Below are 17,419 nucleotides of genomic sequence, written 5' to 3' on the forward strand. Positions count from 1 at the left end.
ACCTTATACAAAAAGTGTACAGTCACAGGAACAGAGAAATACTGCCTGACCTTCCCACATTTTACAGAGATATCTTATTGCAGAATCTTTTCTTAGACAGAGAAATATTTATTTGCTTAATGTAAGGAGGAGCAGCTTCAAAAAGGAAGATATAGAGGGAGAATTTTCTCTTCTCCAGTGACCTAATGGGCTACAGTGCCTTGCTGGGGTATGACAACCAGAGTTCAAGTTCTTTCTCTCAATCAGGCAGAACAGAGATTCAACGAGCATCCAAAGTGGCCTTCCCCAAAACACCCTGTTCCCATGCTTGTTCTCCTCTCCCAAAAAAAGAGATTCTGGGAAAATATCTAGCTTTAAGAATGCTGCTGGTGTTTAGTAGGAAGACCTTGGGATTATATATTTATTAGATTTACTTAAATTAATACATTTTAATGAAATACTGTTTTAAAACACTGCTGTACATTCTGATAGTGAAAAAAGCCTAAGAAATATGAGTGGAATCATGAGTCAGAGATATGCATAAATCTGAATGTAGGTTTTAAATACATTGAGGATCTCTGTGTAACAATACAAGAAATCAGTGACTCATCTTGAGCTCAGCAGTGGGGTGCAAGGCCAGCTTTACTCAGCACCTGAGGCAAGCAGTTATCTTCTAATAACCTTTCATGTTGTTTCACAGATAGAACAGAGATTATTAAATTAAAGTGAAACACAATTAAACAATTGTTGGTTGTCAAATGACTACCTCTTCTAGAGCACATTTTATCACTAGATTGCAAAGGGATATAAAAGGAATTGGAGTATATACTTAATTATATGACTTCATTTTAATCCATTTACAGTTTAATTTTGGAAAATGTTATTGAGTCCTGGATCCTAAAATCTCAAAATCAACGTCAGTCCCAGCCATTGTGTCTGCACTTTGAAGCCTTTTGAAGTAGCTTTGGATTGGACCAAAGCTGACAGGTAAGTCAAAACTTGGCTGTGAGTGAAGGATTTTTTTCTCCTTCAAACCCCTGGTTCCTCCTTGAGTTGCTGAGGGCAGTGTCAGCCCAATATGTAGATAATTCAAAGGCTTCAAACAGCAGACACCGTGGCTAGGTCTGAAGCAGAAACAGACTGATCGTGGGGCCTTCCAATGCTTTTCAGTGCATTTTAAAGTAGATTAAAATTAATATAAAATGGAAAGAAAAGTGTGTATGGTTTTCTATCTTCTTCTTGTGTGTGTTATCTGGATTTTAGAAGAAAGAACATTTGTCTACCTTCATATCTAAGTGAAGCACTTCCTCAGAGAAAACAATGAAAAAATCTTTAGCCAATCAGCTTTACAAAGCCAAATATCCAGTCCCACTGCTCACCCGGTTTTGCCAGTTTTATTGGTTTACTATTCAGGTTCCTGGTGATGGTGCAGAGCTGTTCACTTGAAGACTGAAAGATTTAAACACAAGCAAAAGGAACTGAAAAACAGTCTGCACATGGAAGAAAAAAACCCCATACAACAAAATAATTATTATATTTATGTCTTATATTTCATAACTTCCACCCACAATCAACTAAAATACTTAAAAATTATTTTCAATGTCTATTTCTGTTTCCCACTCAGATATGGAATGAGGCTGATGACAGCTGGAAATTAAACTAGGTCTTGAAAATATAATGAACTTTAGTTATTGGGCTTCCTCTTCTAATACCTATAAGCTGTAATACCTATACACTTCAGGCTTTATTTCAAGCTATTTATTGCTCCTTGCTTACATCTTATAAAGATTTTTTGTTTTTTTTGTTTACTCCTAGCTGTCTGGATTTGCCTAGACTTTATTTATATATAGTAAAAGCTGATTTACATGTTAGTGGAGAAGTTGCATGTTATCATAATATAAACCTTGACTGAAAAATAACTAGGTGGATACAAAAGAATAATAAGAAAAACATGAGATTGATCTGCTCAGTACAAAAAGTCTTCTGTTTTAGCTCATTGCCTTAGACACCACAGCATCTTTCAAAGAGAATAACTTTTCACCTCCATTGAACCAGTCTATAATCACATCATTAAGCTGCAGGTGGAAATCTCAGCAAGTCATTAGCAATGTCACAAATTATTTAGTTCTGTGGTAAGCATTAGTGCAGTTCATTTGAAAATGAGGGGATTTTTTTTTTATAGTTATGTTTATTAAACCTGTTTTTGGCCTTTCTTAAGCTTTACCCCTGCAGGCCAGTTAAGTCATTCACACAGTGGATGCAGGAGCATGCTTTATTCAAGTGCTCTGTCCAGAATAGTCCCCCTAACACAGGACCTCAAGTTGCAGACCTTTGCCAGTAAAAACCACCTTTTTTTAAAATAAAAGTGTCAAGGATCAAGGAAGGGGAGTTTCTCACCTCTGTCCCTGGGGATTTTACATCCACATTTTTGAGCAATGACTTTCAGTCCCAGGAATTCTGGAGGGTGGGTCTCATGGCACCCCTGCAGAGAGTCTGGAAGTGCACTGGACCCTGGGCTCAACAGGCAGGGTAGCTCCAGAAGGAAAACCTTCCCTCCAGGCAGCAGGCATAAATGCAACAGTGCCCAGCCCAGGAGCAACATGCTAGGCTCTGGCCAGTGCTTGACAGGTGCTGTGCTGATGTGAACTGAACATCAGTGACAGAAGGTAAGGCACTGAAACTCACAGAGGAAACCGTAACAACAGCAGCACTGGTAGCCAGATCCCTCCATGTCTCATAGCAGGACAGCAGCTGAGGGAGCACTCAGTCATCCGCCGGGCAGCTCTACCTGTCCACTGCTGCTCCAGCGGTGGTTCCTGCAAGCAGCACCAGCTCATTTTATTAGGCATGACAAAGTGTCATTGAAAGGTTTGTATTTGTCTACCTAGAAATTGTACTCTTATTACCTTCCGAAGGCCTGATGCAAGGAACTTGGCATTCCATTGATGTCAGTCAACTCTACATTAAACCCTTGTTGCCTGCCAGGCACAGGGATTTCTTGCTTACTGATTGAACTTTTTGTGTCATCACAAGTGCATTACCTCAGGCCTGAAAATGATACAGTACACATTATAAAATACACCAGATTCATTGTACAGGACGAAGTGTATGTAAAGGTGACTTTTCTCAGTTTTACATGTAGACAGCTGAACAGCTTGTCCTGTGGTCACAGTGCCCAAAATTCATATTTGGATGACATGCCTGTTCTGAAAAAAACAGGAGCAGTGAGACCTTGCTCTCTAGGAGATCACCAAGCTAAAAGAAAAGATTACCTTTTTAGTTTAACATGTAAATTGGGGTGCTTATTAAATAAAACGTGCAATGTATTCCTGAACTTCTGTTTTTACTGACTCCTCTCTTTTATTGCCAAGACACATCATAGTGCAAAGTCATTCTCTTGCTGAATAATCCTACCAATGCAAATAGACATTTGCTAGTCAAATAGCCAAAATGTAGGTTTACTAAGCTGCTTAATTTCAAAATACTCTTCATAAGAACAAGTGACTGTTCATTATCCAGAGTGCATGAATCAATACAGAAGAAACATCTTGATAGATGAAAAGTTGAATTGATTTACTTAAATTATTCTGCACTGATACTCTGGAGTGCTGGAAGTAGCTCAGTTTGTGGGAAAAAAAGTTAACTAAATTTATTAGCTAGATCTCCAGTGCATAAGTATAGTATGATACCTTGATAAGAAAAAAATTAAAAATTTTGTTAATTGCATTTATCAGATCTTTGGGCAGGCATAAAAATAGGCCAAGTAGAGTTGGAAGAACAAAAAGAAAGAAGTACATTCAGCCTGTAAGCTTAGATAAGGAATAGGCAGATTCAGACATCTGCAAATGATAATTGTGTTTAATTTCTATACATTTTGTAGCAAAGTGTCTGCTCTGCATAGCGACCTGAATGTTTAGATTTTGTTATAGTGAAATCTTTTTGATTCTTGATATTGAACAGCCTTTTGAAATACCAGCTAGATGTGGCTTAGAATATAGTGTAAAACTTGACCACTGAAAAGGCTTCCAGATGTAACTGGGTGTCAGATGTACTGGCAAAGACTTTGCACTGGGGAGAAATGCACTGAAAGGTATGACCAGAGGCAAAGATTCCATACCAAAGAGGCTTCTATCTACATGCTCTATTCTCTCATTTTTTCTCAGCTTCTGGGTTGGATCAGCATCCAAGAAAGAAACGTATTTCTGGGCAAGAAGTCTTTCCCTTTTAATCTCAGTTAAAACAGCTACAGGAAATAATTTCTTAATAGGCTGTCATGGCGTAGATACTAGATATGCTTCACTGCTAAGACGGTTGTATTGCCGATCAGCAGGCTTAAATCACAGTAACTCGTTAGTGTCACAGACAAGGCTGGTCACAGCTGCTTGATACAAAGTTTGTGGTGAGATCATCCTGCTTATAAGGCTTCTAAGCTTCATGGGCAAACAAAAATAGAGAACAAGAGAGTCATAGGCATCATTTTGTAGTTGAAAAAGGCAGATTACCTTCCTTCAGGTGCGTCCCTGGTTGTTTATTTACAAAAACAAACCAAAACACTCTTGAGATAGCAGAACTGGCCATACACATGTGCATGTAACACTAAAGAGTTTTACCCTAAATTTCCCTCTTACCTGTTACCTATCTCTTAATTCCACTTAGTTTCCCTGATGCTTATTTAGCTTTTTTTTTTTTTTAATAAATAAATGTGGATTTATTTTCAAAGAACAGTACTGCAAAAGGATGCAGATTATTTGTGTTGAGAGTCATGTGGGTGAAGTTATACTAAGTGACTTGCCCAGGACCACCAGATCTGTTTCAGGCATGAGGAGGAACTGAATTCCAGGCTTTGTTTTTGTCTGGGACTAAGATAAAATGCCACATTTCTCAAGTCCAAGTCACTCTTCGATACTTCACAGGTCATGTTTATGCCTACCTGTGAGTTCCTCTGAGCTACAAGTAACTGAGAAAAAGCAAACATGGTTGGTGCAAATCTCTTGGAAAGGACAGCAGGCTGAGGTGGCCTGTAGCTGGAGGTAGCAGGGCTGTGTGTCCACCCTCCTGGTGTGGTTGCTCCACCCTTGAGGAGCTATAAGTAAGAGGAGTCATTGCTATTTTCCCTGGGGTGCCAGTAACCACACCTCTGCTCCATGTAACTGTGCTAGCACTGAGCAACAGCATCCAGTGACCCATCCGTTGTGAAGAGGCAATGCAAGAGGAAATTATTCTGCATTCAGTGAAGCTCAGGAGTAGTTTGCTTTGCTCTGGTTTGACTGGATTCAGCACCAGTGAACAGTGCTTACAGTCATTTGTGGGGACAGGCTTGGTTCCAGGTTACAGCTCACCTCAGGATACAATCCTCTGTCTGGAAGTAGTAGAGAAAAAAATGGATGGTGGAAATTTTGATTGTGCTGACACTGCCAATTTAAGCCTTTTCATTAGTCCAAGTTGCCACCTTTTTCCTTTTCCTGAAACAAGAAATAGCTGAATTAGCAGGTGTGGTTCCTGTGTACTAATGTTTCCTGAGGACAAGATAAATATCTTTTTCTCTTCTTACTAGTTCTTACTAAGAATTTCCACAGATAAAACTATTAAGTGGAAAAGCAGTCATTATGAAAATTACATGGCTGCACTGGATGGTGTGGAGAAAGGGTTTCAGTAAGTAGAGATGATGATGCAGAGTTATGCAATGAAAAGGCACAGAAATAACAAGGAGAAGGAAGCAATGCTGCCACTGTGTGGGTGATGAGAGGTGAATTTTTCCCTACCTGCCCATAGCAAAAAATATGAATCTTTAAAAAAAAGGAAAAAAAGAGATCTTGCACTTCTGCTGCTTAATATACTCCAGAGAAAAAAGTGGGTTTTGGTGTCCCCACTTTGCACTGCATTATACGTTTGTTCCACAGCAAACCCTGTAGTGAGCAATGCGATTAAAGTTTAGAGATCAGGAACAGACAGAATAACAAATGTTTAACCAAAGGATTCTGTGTTTTCCTGTTCTCAGGTTGATTTTCTAAGAACACATGTAGCAGAAAAAGACCCAATTACTGTCCTTACTCAGGGAAAGTCTACAGGTTGGGCTGAAGTGTTAGTAGTCACCAGAGAAACCACGTAGGAAAATGCTAGTATGAACTATCACTACCATGGGAAGAGGATGGGGCAATATTCAGCCCTCATCCAATTCCAAGGGACTCATGAAGACACAAAAGGATACCAGAAACCATGCTGCAATCAACCGCACAGAGAATTAATAGGGTGCTCCTTGGTCTGGGATCTGAGGACCAGTATATCTTCAGGTAGTCTATATTGCTTTAGAAAAGTGAAGTGGATGACGGTGTTAAGAGAGTTAATGTGTTATTTTCTGCACAGTATGGGCATATCTGTTTTCACTGGGCATTATTTCTGATGTGGACCTGCACCATGCTGGTATTGATATGATTGCAACTTTAACAAGCACTAAACGAATTAAATAGTGTTTAACAGTTCAGCCTGGGTGATGTATTGGTGCATGAAACAGAACTGACTGCCCTTCTGCTAATATGTGTGCAGCCAGAAAAAGGGAAAGCCTTTTCTCTGCTTGTTCCAGTGCTGCAGGCTGGGCAGGAAGCATCAGTCCTCTGCTCGGGGGGGAGATACTGATTTTATCTTCTTCCTCATTGAGCCCTTAACCTTGTTGAGACAAAAGCTGTAAAGTAATGTGGGGTTTTGTTGAAACTACAATTCCCAGCAGAATTAAGGTGAAAGTATAGTTAAACTCTACACTCAGGGACCTTAATATTTACAGATATCAGATTAGAAGAATATTTTACCGAGTATTACAAATATTATGGGAGAGCTCCACCAACAGCAAATGACTGCTAGGGTTAGTAAATAATGACTATATTTGAACGTGAATCTTAAATAACAGCATTAAAATGTTAGAGTCTCTTTTAGTTCCCTTATTTGGTCCTGTGGTTCTCTGCCTTCCTGACCAAACTGTCTGCTAGGCCTAATGCATGAGGTGTCTGGCTTTGCGGCAGACAGTCATGGTATGAGCTGCGTTTGTGGCTGATGTTTTATTTCTAGGCAGATACTCGGATGACTGGCACTTTCTGAATACCAGAGAGAGGAATTCTTCCCTTTCCACCAAGCTATACTGCTCATGCTTCTCAACCCTCCTGCCTTTCGAGGTCCGTCATCATTACTGCTAATATTGGTTGCAGAGGGTAATTTTCAAAGCCTGTCCATATCAGTATAGCTGTTGGCAGAGACAGTCAGAGCACTCCTTTGAAACAAATACAATACTCCTTAGCCCACTGACTCATGAACATCTGGTGGTGGGAGGAGGGTCAACATCTATAAGAGAAATCCAGTAAATTACTGATTACCATCAAGTGTCTTAGATATTGTCAGGCAACACAATTATCTTGATAAATCTTGTACTGCATTTTTGCAATGTGATTCTATAGGCCTTCTGAATACTCTCATCACATTCTGACAACTAAATTACCTGAAGTACAGTATTAATAGCAGTCATGATATTCTGTAAAAGCCACAGACTGACAGTTCTTTCAGTCATGCCCTAGTAATTTGCTAGAAGTTAGAAATGAACACTCTGAGTATGACTGGCTCCAGCCAGTAGGTGCATTGCTTAACCCTATTTGTTTGACCTTGTTTTAGCTTCATTGCCTGCCACTATTGCGGTGGGTTCTTGGATGGGGGAACCAAATGCAGTTAACCCTTTTCTGATTTGGATTTTCTCTTTCACCTTTATACTAATTTTATTCACAAGGAATGAAGTTGTAAAGTACGTATTGTGGTAGCCTTGCCTTCCTCTCTCCCATTCACTGAGCATTTGGTTTTGAGCAGAAATTAGTTCTTTTCTGAATCAACTTATTTTCCTCACATCAAATTTACTCTGTCCTGACTGACAACTGAAGGAATACTACCTGCCCACTTGGGCATGAACTCTCCCATGGAAGCACTGGCCTAAGTGTAAGTTTCTGAGATCCCACTGTCACTGCTGCACTGGCAACTGATGTCCTGCCCTTTCCCTGGCCAGCACAGGGCTCTCCTGAGCCCAGGGTAAGCTGATTCAGGCAGCTGTGCTGGACAGACACTTGTCTTGCCTGGAGTGTTATTGCAGGGTCAGAAAAGTGCCAGCACCAGCACAAGGAAACGGGCATGCTTTCGTAAAATGAAGTGCATAGGACGTATTCGTACTTCTACAGTGAAAATCCATTGGCCATTTGTTTGACAAGTTTGATAAGTTGATAAGTCTTGACAAGTTGTATTACTATGAAGGCAACTTAGAATTACATTTAAAGGAAAACAAAAAGATTGCAGATAATTCTGCGTTAAGAAGAGGAGTTAGCTTTCTGCTAAATGAAATTATTCTATCATGTATGCTAATTGTTTTCCTAATAAGTAATTTTTTTGCTGCCTTTCATCACATAGTGCTAAATGAATTTGCATAAACTGATGGCAAAGATCAAATCAATAAATACTCATTTTCTTAAATATTTGTGCTGATAGCTATTGTTACATTTAAGATTTTTTTGTTTTCTTTTTAAATTTAATCTAATGTCTCAAGTATTAGTTTTGTATAGATATATGACATGAGTTCTGAGGGGAATTTACTGTCTGTGCTATATGTTTCAAAACTGAAAATAGATTTTGCCAATTATATGCAGTACTTAAGGAGTTTTGACAAATAGCAGTATATTCAAATCTCAAGTGTTGCCTGACCAATGACATCATGATGGATAAATTAAATCTTTGATAATTAGGGTTTAAAAAGCCTGTATTTACAGAGCACCAACTTAATGTGATTTTTGCAGAAAATACCTTAACTGTACTTGTAAAGTGGGAGAAATGTGTGTTATACACACAATGTATGTTGTTCATTGTATACTCTGTCCCTACAGCAAGACCAGAAGAAATAGTCGTGTGTCTACCTGAATTGCTGGGGGGGTGGGGGGTGGGGCGGGCAGGAGGGGGGGAGAAAAGCACGTCTTATTACCTGTTCATTGTAGGAATGGTGTGAACTGCATTTCTACCTGTTTGTCTTTGCTCCTGAACTCAGCTGACCAGATGACATTTGCAACTCAGTCAAACCCAACAAACAGTACTTTCATGCTTCAAACAAACAAACAAAGCAGTCCAAAATTAAATTCCCCATTAAAACGTGCAATCTATAACAAAGGCCACCTTGTTCATGGCATTAGTAGCAGCCTCCCTGAGGGAGAAGAGGGGGGCTGAGATGTGCCTCTGAGTCACAAGGCTGACTTTAACTGTTCTCTCAATAAAATACAACCTTTAATGCAAATAGCCAACCTACAACAAGAATCAAACATTTGATAAAATTAAAAGGAATAATTTAAACAAATAGCATATTTTAAACTGCATTCTTACATGTATGTTTTCTTTAGTGCTCATTGGACTTTTTCCAAAGCCTAGGTTAAATAGATTTCATTGTTCAGTTGTAGAATTTGGGACTAGTTCTGACTATTGGCTAAGTTAAGTTTTAGCACTTCAGAGATGAGTTTTGGAGAAATAAGTGTGTAATTTACCAGAGGGATTCTCCCTGCAGAGAGCAGGTGATGTTATTGCCACCTGGCTTTCCTTGTTATTTTGACAGAGCTGGAAAGTTCCCGTTATCACTGGAGGGTGTGAAGGAACCTCTTCATATATGTCTGCTGGAGGGATGTGATGAATAATAATCATTAGCGTACAGCCTTTCATCTGTACACATCAAAGCACTTCACATTGGTTGAGTTATGTCACATGTAACTTTACCTTTACTTACCCTTTATCGCATGATGAGCCGGTGGCAAATTTGGGACAAAAAAAGCTCAGCATCATTTTCAGCTTGCTAGTCCATATTGTTTCTGTCACTGTCTGGTGTGTCTTAGCTGAATCCTCCCTCAAAGCAATGCTGCACATTTTTGTAGTCCATGCTAGCCTATAGGCCCCTTCTAGTGTTCTCTCTTGGAGACTAAATCAATAGAAAGTGGGATAATCTCAGTGGTTAGTAGCAAGAAAATTTCTTGTGTGTTCTTTGAGCAGTGAAGAACAGAAGCTTCACCTACTTACAGCAATTTATCTACCAGATTTTGTCAAGTGTAATTGTCTTACATTTGTAGTGATTTCTTTATGACAAAGAAAAAAGAGCATGAAATGTAAAGGGATTTTACACAAATATGTCTGCAGCTAATGTACATAATTTTTTGAGCATTAGCAACGTTAACATATGCCTCTGACAAGTGAGGCCCTAGAGCTACTGGAAAGAAATCCTTCAATTTCTGCAGTTGCAGGTTACGGGTTATATAATTAATCCAGGCGTACAGCAGCCTGTTGGCCTCATCTTGCTTTGACAGTATAGCATGCCACGAGGTATTTCTTTCTCTAAAAGTAAGTGTTTTCCTCTTCTCCTTTCCCATCTATTCTCCCCTTCTTTTCTGTCTTCAGACACTGAGTAAATGTTGAACAACTTCCAAAACATTTTTCCCTTCCTCTTCACCCATTAGATCTGTCCCTTGTCATAGCCAGGAGTGAGATTTTGATTTTCTAATAGACAGATTTTTCTCATGACTGAGATTGTACATGTGCGCGTGAGAAATGCCTCAATTGCATTCCCCATCTATCAACAGTTCCCATGATTTGTGGCTGTGTCACCATTTTAAGCAGAGCTGAAAGCATTGGAAGTTTAGACATCATGTGTCACAGTGATGATATGCTGCAATGGGGAATATAATTCATATGGTGTTGCATCCTGCTTTATTATTAGGTTTCACTCCTAATGCTACAGGCGTTCATTCGAATATTCCCTCATTGTTAATCAAGACTCCCAGCTAGAGGTTGCCATTGGGTTTTGTATTTTTCTGCTAGTTTTTTCACTTTCTGCTGAGAGCAGCATGGATTACTGTTACCCCAAGAACTAAGATTTTCACAGAGCATGATGATTTTATTTCAGTGCTACAACATACACTATGACTGTTGAATGCTAAAGACAATTTTATTTCCTATCACAAGTGATGGGAACTGAAGTGTACTCAGCGTGAGATCTGACCCCACTCTTCAGTATGTTCAGTTCTATTAAATCCATGCAGATCTGGGGGCATCTACCAATTTTGGGGGCCAGTTCTCTCTAGGTAGCCCTATTAACACTTGCCTGCCTTCATTTTTCCACTTCTTTCATAACATTTACACCATACTCTGCTATGTCTCTATTTGCAGAAGATGAAAAAGGAGAAGATAAGATTTTTCAGCTACATTTATTTGCTGTTCTCATTCTATGCAGTGTTTCAATGAGAAATGTGTATTGAAATGGGTACAGTTGTCTTCTGTTCTGGTCAGCAGGTCAGTAAGATTTTGACCCCCAGCTAGGATCTTGACTGGTCTCAAAATGCACCATGGAACTTGTTTAAGTTTTCATTAGTCATCTTAATAACTCTAGATTTAATTTAGGTCAATGAAAGGTATTTAGAAAAGAATCCTTCTCCTGCTGCTGGTAGGCAATTGGCAGAATACTGTGGTGTTGTAGCATGACTCTCCTCCTGTCTTGGCACCTTCCACACATGATCAGCAGAGTGCCTGCATGATTTTTCAGATATTTTCACTAAGCAGTCTCACAAATGAGAAAGAATTAATATCTTACTGCTTACTTTTCCATTCTGCTAGTATGCAGCTTTTACCATTCTCCATCTAAACAGCTGCTTGGGAATTTGGTTTTTGTTTGCTTTGATTGCCCTTTACTGGGTTATTACAATGCCTGTCAGGATGCTCAATAACAGCTGGTCATTTGGAAAGCTATACTACTTGTGGTAGCAAGAATGGAAATAAGACAAGACCTTTACTTCCTTACCTACCTGGGATTTTTAGAAAGTCTGGAACATCAAGGAGAAAATTCAGCACTTGACAAATACTGCAGGAATCTTCCCCAGATCCCTTCTGAGTTCCCTGATGGAGGAAATGGGATGATCTGGATTGCCTTTCTGGTATAGGAGCAGGGCCTCACTATCACATTTGTAGATCATGTTTGCAATTGGGATAGTCCAGACTTCCACGACACCTGTGTAGGTCACCCGCCCAGCAGCATCCACAGTCTGAATGCCTACAGCCCTGTTGAAAGAGTGATTAGTTCCCATGGTTCTGCTCAGTTGATGTCTGTCTCTCCACGTGGCACTCACTCACAGCTTTTTTGTATTACCTGAGTGCCGCAGACATCATGGAGCCATTTCATATTTTTGTGTGTGACCAAATGCAGAACTTCAGTATTTTCTTCCCAAAAAGCAGTGAAAAAAAGAATCAGGAAAACTCTTTGAAGGAACTTCTTAAACAGCTGTTCTTTGCTAGCAGACAAAATATGAAAGATCTGTGGAAATGTTACAAAATACTATACAGAAATCTGTCTCTCCAAGAGTCCTGTTCTGCTCCCCAGATACTTATTTTTTTATCTTCTTACCTAGTCTTGGCTTCTTCTCTGCTTTCTTCTGTCAAAAATATGGGAATAGAGTTTTCTTGACATAAATTCCAGCTTGCCTCTGTCAGTTGACTCCCCTCGATGACTTCATAGAGTAGTTTACACTCACTGTAATTATGAAACAAAATGATATTGTGGTTGGATTCAGACATGCACCAGCATTCGTCTGACTCATTAGGCCATTAGCAACATCATTTTTTCCTTGTGAGAAAGAAAGTAGAATAATTGGACAGCTCTACATAGTATAACTGATTTCAAGTATAACTGAATCTTGTCAATGTAAGGGGTCCTGTTAGTTGTAATGGTGGCAGGAGCTGAACGTGATGTTTTCTAGGACTGTGGGAAAATAACAACACTTCCACAGAGATCCTTTTCTCATTCAGAGCCTGCTGTTTGTCATCTCTCTTGTGTAATACTGGCATTTTAATGATATCCATCCTCCTCCAAGAGAGTAAAATTAATGGGACTCATATATTACCCTGGGTATCTTGTAACTGTATTAGGTGGGATGACTGAATCATAACATTTTCAAAAATCAAATATAGTAGCTGAATTAGCAAATAGAGTAAGCAAGCTGAACTTTATTCTTATATTTAATTTCAAAATAAAAGCTTAATTTCAGCAAGCAAGTGGGAGATCTATTGTCTTGGTTAAGAAGACTTTCAAAGTATATTTGAGAAGACTTAAAATTAATGAAAGAGTGAAATGAAAGAAGTAGACTCGTTATACTCCCTTGCTCTTTCCTCTCTGTTTCTTAAGTGCTGCACTGAATAAAGGGAAACATACAAGTTTAAATGTACTCTTATTGACTCAGAGAAGTGTCATCCAACCATTTGATGGTGAGATAAACAGCTCTTTTTCAGTGCTGTCCCTTCAGTTCCATCTCGGGCAAATCCTTCAGTGAGTTTAATGAAAGGTTTGCTTTCAGCAGAGGCACATTATACTGGTCTCCTTTTTCTCCTTATTTTACCACCACCTCCCCCTGTTTTTTTATTGTCAGAAAGAGGAAGAAAAAGTACTCCTGATGGGACACAGATTTGTTGGAACAGAGTATGTTGCAATTAGAGCAGGACAGTACAGTTAGAATTAAATAAACAAATATTATATAGAAAATTTCTGCTGTGCCCTCTGTGAGTGGCAGAAGGGATCATCCTGAAAACAGTGGCTCTCAGGCTGCAGGGTAGAGGGCAGGTAAAGAAACCTGTTACTGCCCACCATTGGAAATTATGTCTGACTGATGCTTACAGTATCTTAAAACAAGTCTCAGGCTGTGTGTTCATAAGAAGGTAAGGGGAAGGGTACCTGGTCTTCAAATTTGTAAACAATTGCTGTAGAAACAGGGAGAATAGTTTGTACTCTGTGTCCATAAGCCAAGAAGTAGTGGGTTTAAATTATAGCAAGCAAGATCCAGGCTACATATCAAGGAAAAAAATCATTCCAGTAAGGACAGAGAAGTACTTGATATGTCTAGCGACTCTGTGAAATCTCTATCACAGGATGTCTTTATGAATATGTTAGACAAAGGTCTGTCAAAAAAGTTAAAATTATAATTATTCCATGTGAGAAAGGTGAAAAGACTGGAAGACATCTTTTCCAATTTTATGATTCTACCATTTTGGCTACAGTCAATAGCATTCAGTTTTACAGGTCTTAGTCAACTATTGATGGTTTGAAATGTAGAAAGACAGAGAAAGCCACCAGGCTTCATTTGGACCGCAGTTTCTAAATGTTGACCAAAAAATAGCTGAGAAAGCCAAGTGACAGCATACATTTTGGTCACATTATACCAGGAGAATTTTTCTGAATTAGAACTATAAATTTTTATATACGAATACTAAAGAATCAGATTTTTGCTATTACGTTTATTTATGTTGTAATACAAGTACCACAAAATCTTGGAATTTTTGTGCAGGTACTGATGCTTTCCACTGAGTTTTAAAGTACTTTCATTTTTTAAACATTCTATATGCTTTCTATATTGGTTGCACATATGAAATATTTTTGTAGTACTGTAGTTTAGCTGGTTTTTACTTTGCGTAATGCTTTTACAAAGAGAACTTAAAAGGAAAAAAACCTCAGGCTTCTCTTTCAGTGACAATTTAAGGAACTGATCTTTAAAAAACTGGAGAGTAAATGATACTTGTGCATCACTTGCTATTACAAAAATGTCAGTAGTGTCAGATTCTGGGTGACGTGTTGCTGGCAATTCTCTCGATTATGAACAGTCTTTTTGATTTCTTTATTGTACTTTCATTAGTTGAATACTGATTAAGTGAAAATTACTTAATTTTATGTATTGCTATTTGCTACTTTTTTGCCCTGATGACCAATATTTATCTAGGTTTCTCTGTAAAACTTGAAAAACATAATGAACAGGTTAGATAATGGTCTTCAAAAAAGACTAAACAGCTTTCCAAATACTGTTTTGATCTTCTTGTTAAAAATATTGAAGATTTCATAGAACTATTTTCTTCTCAAATTAACCTTTTTACTCAGTTGAAATTTTCAGTGAAATGGAAATTTATAAGTTATGGTCTGACTGGGAAAGCTGGAGAGGACTCTTTGCCCTCCATTTTCCCCCTTTTACAGTCACTTGCTGTGCCACCAGCAGCTCCTCACTCCTGGCTGTACCTCACAGCTACACCTCTCCTGGTTCCTTCAAAACCAGCTAACGACCTGTCTCATCCCCATCCTGCAGCCGCCCTACAGACCATGGGATGTATTCCTAGCCCTGACTTCCCATACCATTTGCACATCAGGCTGCATTTGCTCTTCTTGCATTGCAAAAAGTGCTAAGCCCAGCAAAAACACAGCTCCAAAATTCTCTCATTCTTCACTTCCAAATGAAAAGCTGAATTCATTCAAAAACCCCTTTTAAGCCCAAAAGTTTTTGTAAAGACTTGAGCACTTCCTGTCTTAAGAGGCCAAACTTTCTACAAAAGGCTGAGAATCAGACATGAATATACCAAAAAATACCTGTAATAGTAAGGCAAATGGGTTAGCAGTTTTCAGTTGTCCACAGATGAGTAGTCATTCTCATACAGTATAGTACATAATTCAGGTTGAATTCTCTTACAAGTTTGCAGCACCCAAGGCATAAGTCAAGAACCACATCTTAAAATCTGTTTATAACCTGTCCTGGGTATCCATTCTGGCATATCTTGACTCAGGTTTATTTTGATTTTGCTTCATAGTCAAAGTACTAAATTTAAATATTATTATCTGCCTTTTTCTCAGCCTCCCTATCTGTCGTGCTCACGGTATCAAACCTAAGACGTTAAAAGGTAAAGTTATTTATCCAGCATTTTAAAATAAATATCGCAGGTATGTTTGCATGGAATGAGGTATTACATATACGCTGAACATGTGATCAGCACTCTATCTGAGACAAATGTCACCATAGAGCCATCTGGTGCATTTTTCTTGCAACTCCACTGAAAAGAACTGATGCTGCACAAAATCGAGTGTCTATTAAAAAAAAAAAAAAAAAAAATCTTCACAGCAGTGAATAGCACAGAAAACAGCTACTTCATGTTATTGTGCTTAGACAATGAAAGAGAAGAAGTCAAAATTATTTACTGGCTTTTAGATTTTAAGAAACAAAGATATCAAGAATCTTTTCTCCAAAAAGTCTGACCTATGATTCTTCCCATACATTTTTCAGCTTTTGCAGCTATTACTATTCGTAGGGGTTTCAGAGCAATTCCGCTAGTACCGCATATTTGTGAGAATTCATGACACTGGAAGTGTATAATTTAGGTGGTGTTTTTTTGTTTGTTTTTTTTAAATAAAGCACCTGGTGATGAGTGGGAGTGCTGACATGTTGGGAAGGCAGAAGAAGGCAATATGAGCACAGAGGTTAATACAAAGTACTGGCATCAATGTCAGCAATTCTTACTGCCTATTTGTTTCTTTTCTGGATTATAATTTGTTGTAAATTAGGTCACAGTCTTGAGGAAGAGTAGTGCACAGAAACAAAACTACAATGGTCAGAGATTCAAAAAACATATAAATCATACAAGCAGTTGTGCAGATGATCCACACAGTCATTGGAGAGCCAGTGTCACTTGTACTATTTTCCTAAATCCACAGAGAGAATGAAATCAGAAAAGAGTGGCAAAAAATATGCGCCAGAGAAGAGGGGCTATCAGGGAAAAGCAGAAAGAAAGATTTTTGTGTCATTGACGTTTTTTGCTTAAGGCTCTCATTTCAGTGTTAAATTATGGAAAGGGTATGCTTGTGCTAATACTGTCAGATACCAGCTCTGGACAATTCTGTTACTGTAATGAAAGAAGGGATGTTTCCCTTTAGTCTAATTGGAGTCGGCTGCTGCTCTGTGTAGATTTAGGAGGTTCATGCCATTCAGTATGAACCTCTTTTGCCATCTGCTGAAAATACTAGAGAATATCAGTTGTCTGCAATTCATTTGGATAGGTCATGTTAAGCAAATGGGCTGATGTTCCTTGTGTGCCAAGGAATAAGTGTTATCCAAAATATAGGATAGGGGAATGGGAAAAGTATAACCAAAATAATGCAGCCCTCATTGTTTGAGCACTGTGCACTGAAACAGAGCCATTTGGGCAATGCCTTGTGCTAAGCTACTTCACTGTGAGGGCTGTAGCAGCTAACATGCTGGATTTCAGGTTTTTGTGCATTTATTCTGATGTTGGCTGAAGGACACGTGACTTTTCTGTGACAAGTGATGTTACTGTGCTTGAACAACATGGAATGACAAGTGATGTCACTGCATACACCTTTTCTTTAATTTTTAACAAAGTCTGGAAAGCAAATAATATATTCTTTTCCCACTTACACTGTACATTCCTCTCCTTTCAAAGGTGAATATAAACTCAGTTCAGCTTAACCTTACATTTCATAACCACCTTAGGAAGAGGTAAAGAATGAGCAATTTGGCATCTGAAACAGTGGCCAGCACATTTACCTCTTCAAAATTTCCTGGATTTTCCACTGATGAAAACTATT

The 17,419-nt window shown here is 38.7% G+C and overlaps 1 protein-coding gene across 1 annotated transcript in view; it reads left to right on the top strand.

The window, feature by feature from the left end:
* ADAMTSL1 (ADAMTS like 1) overlaps positions 1-17,419 on the top strand; it is a 486,156-nt gene that overhangs the window by 156,761 nt on the left and 311,976 nt on the right.

The sequence above is a fragment of the Pelecanus crispus genome, chromosome Z (assembly GCF_030463565.1).
Source record: "Pelecanus crispus isolate bPelCri1 chromosome Z, bPelCri1.pri, whole genome shotgun sequence".
NCBI classification, from domain to species: Eukaryota; Metazoa; Chordata; class Aves; order Pelecaniformes; family Pelecanidae; genus Pelecanus; species Pelecanus crispus.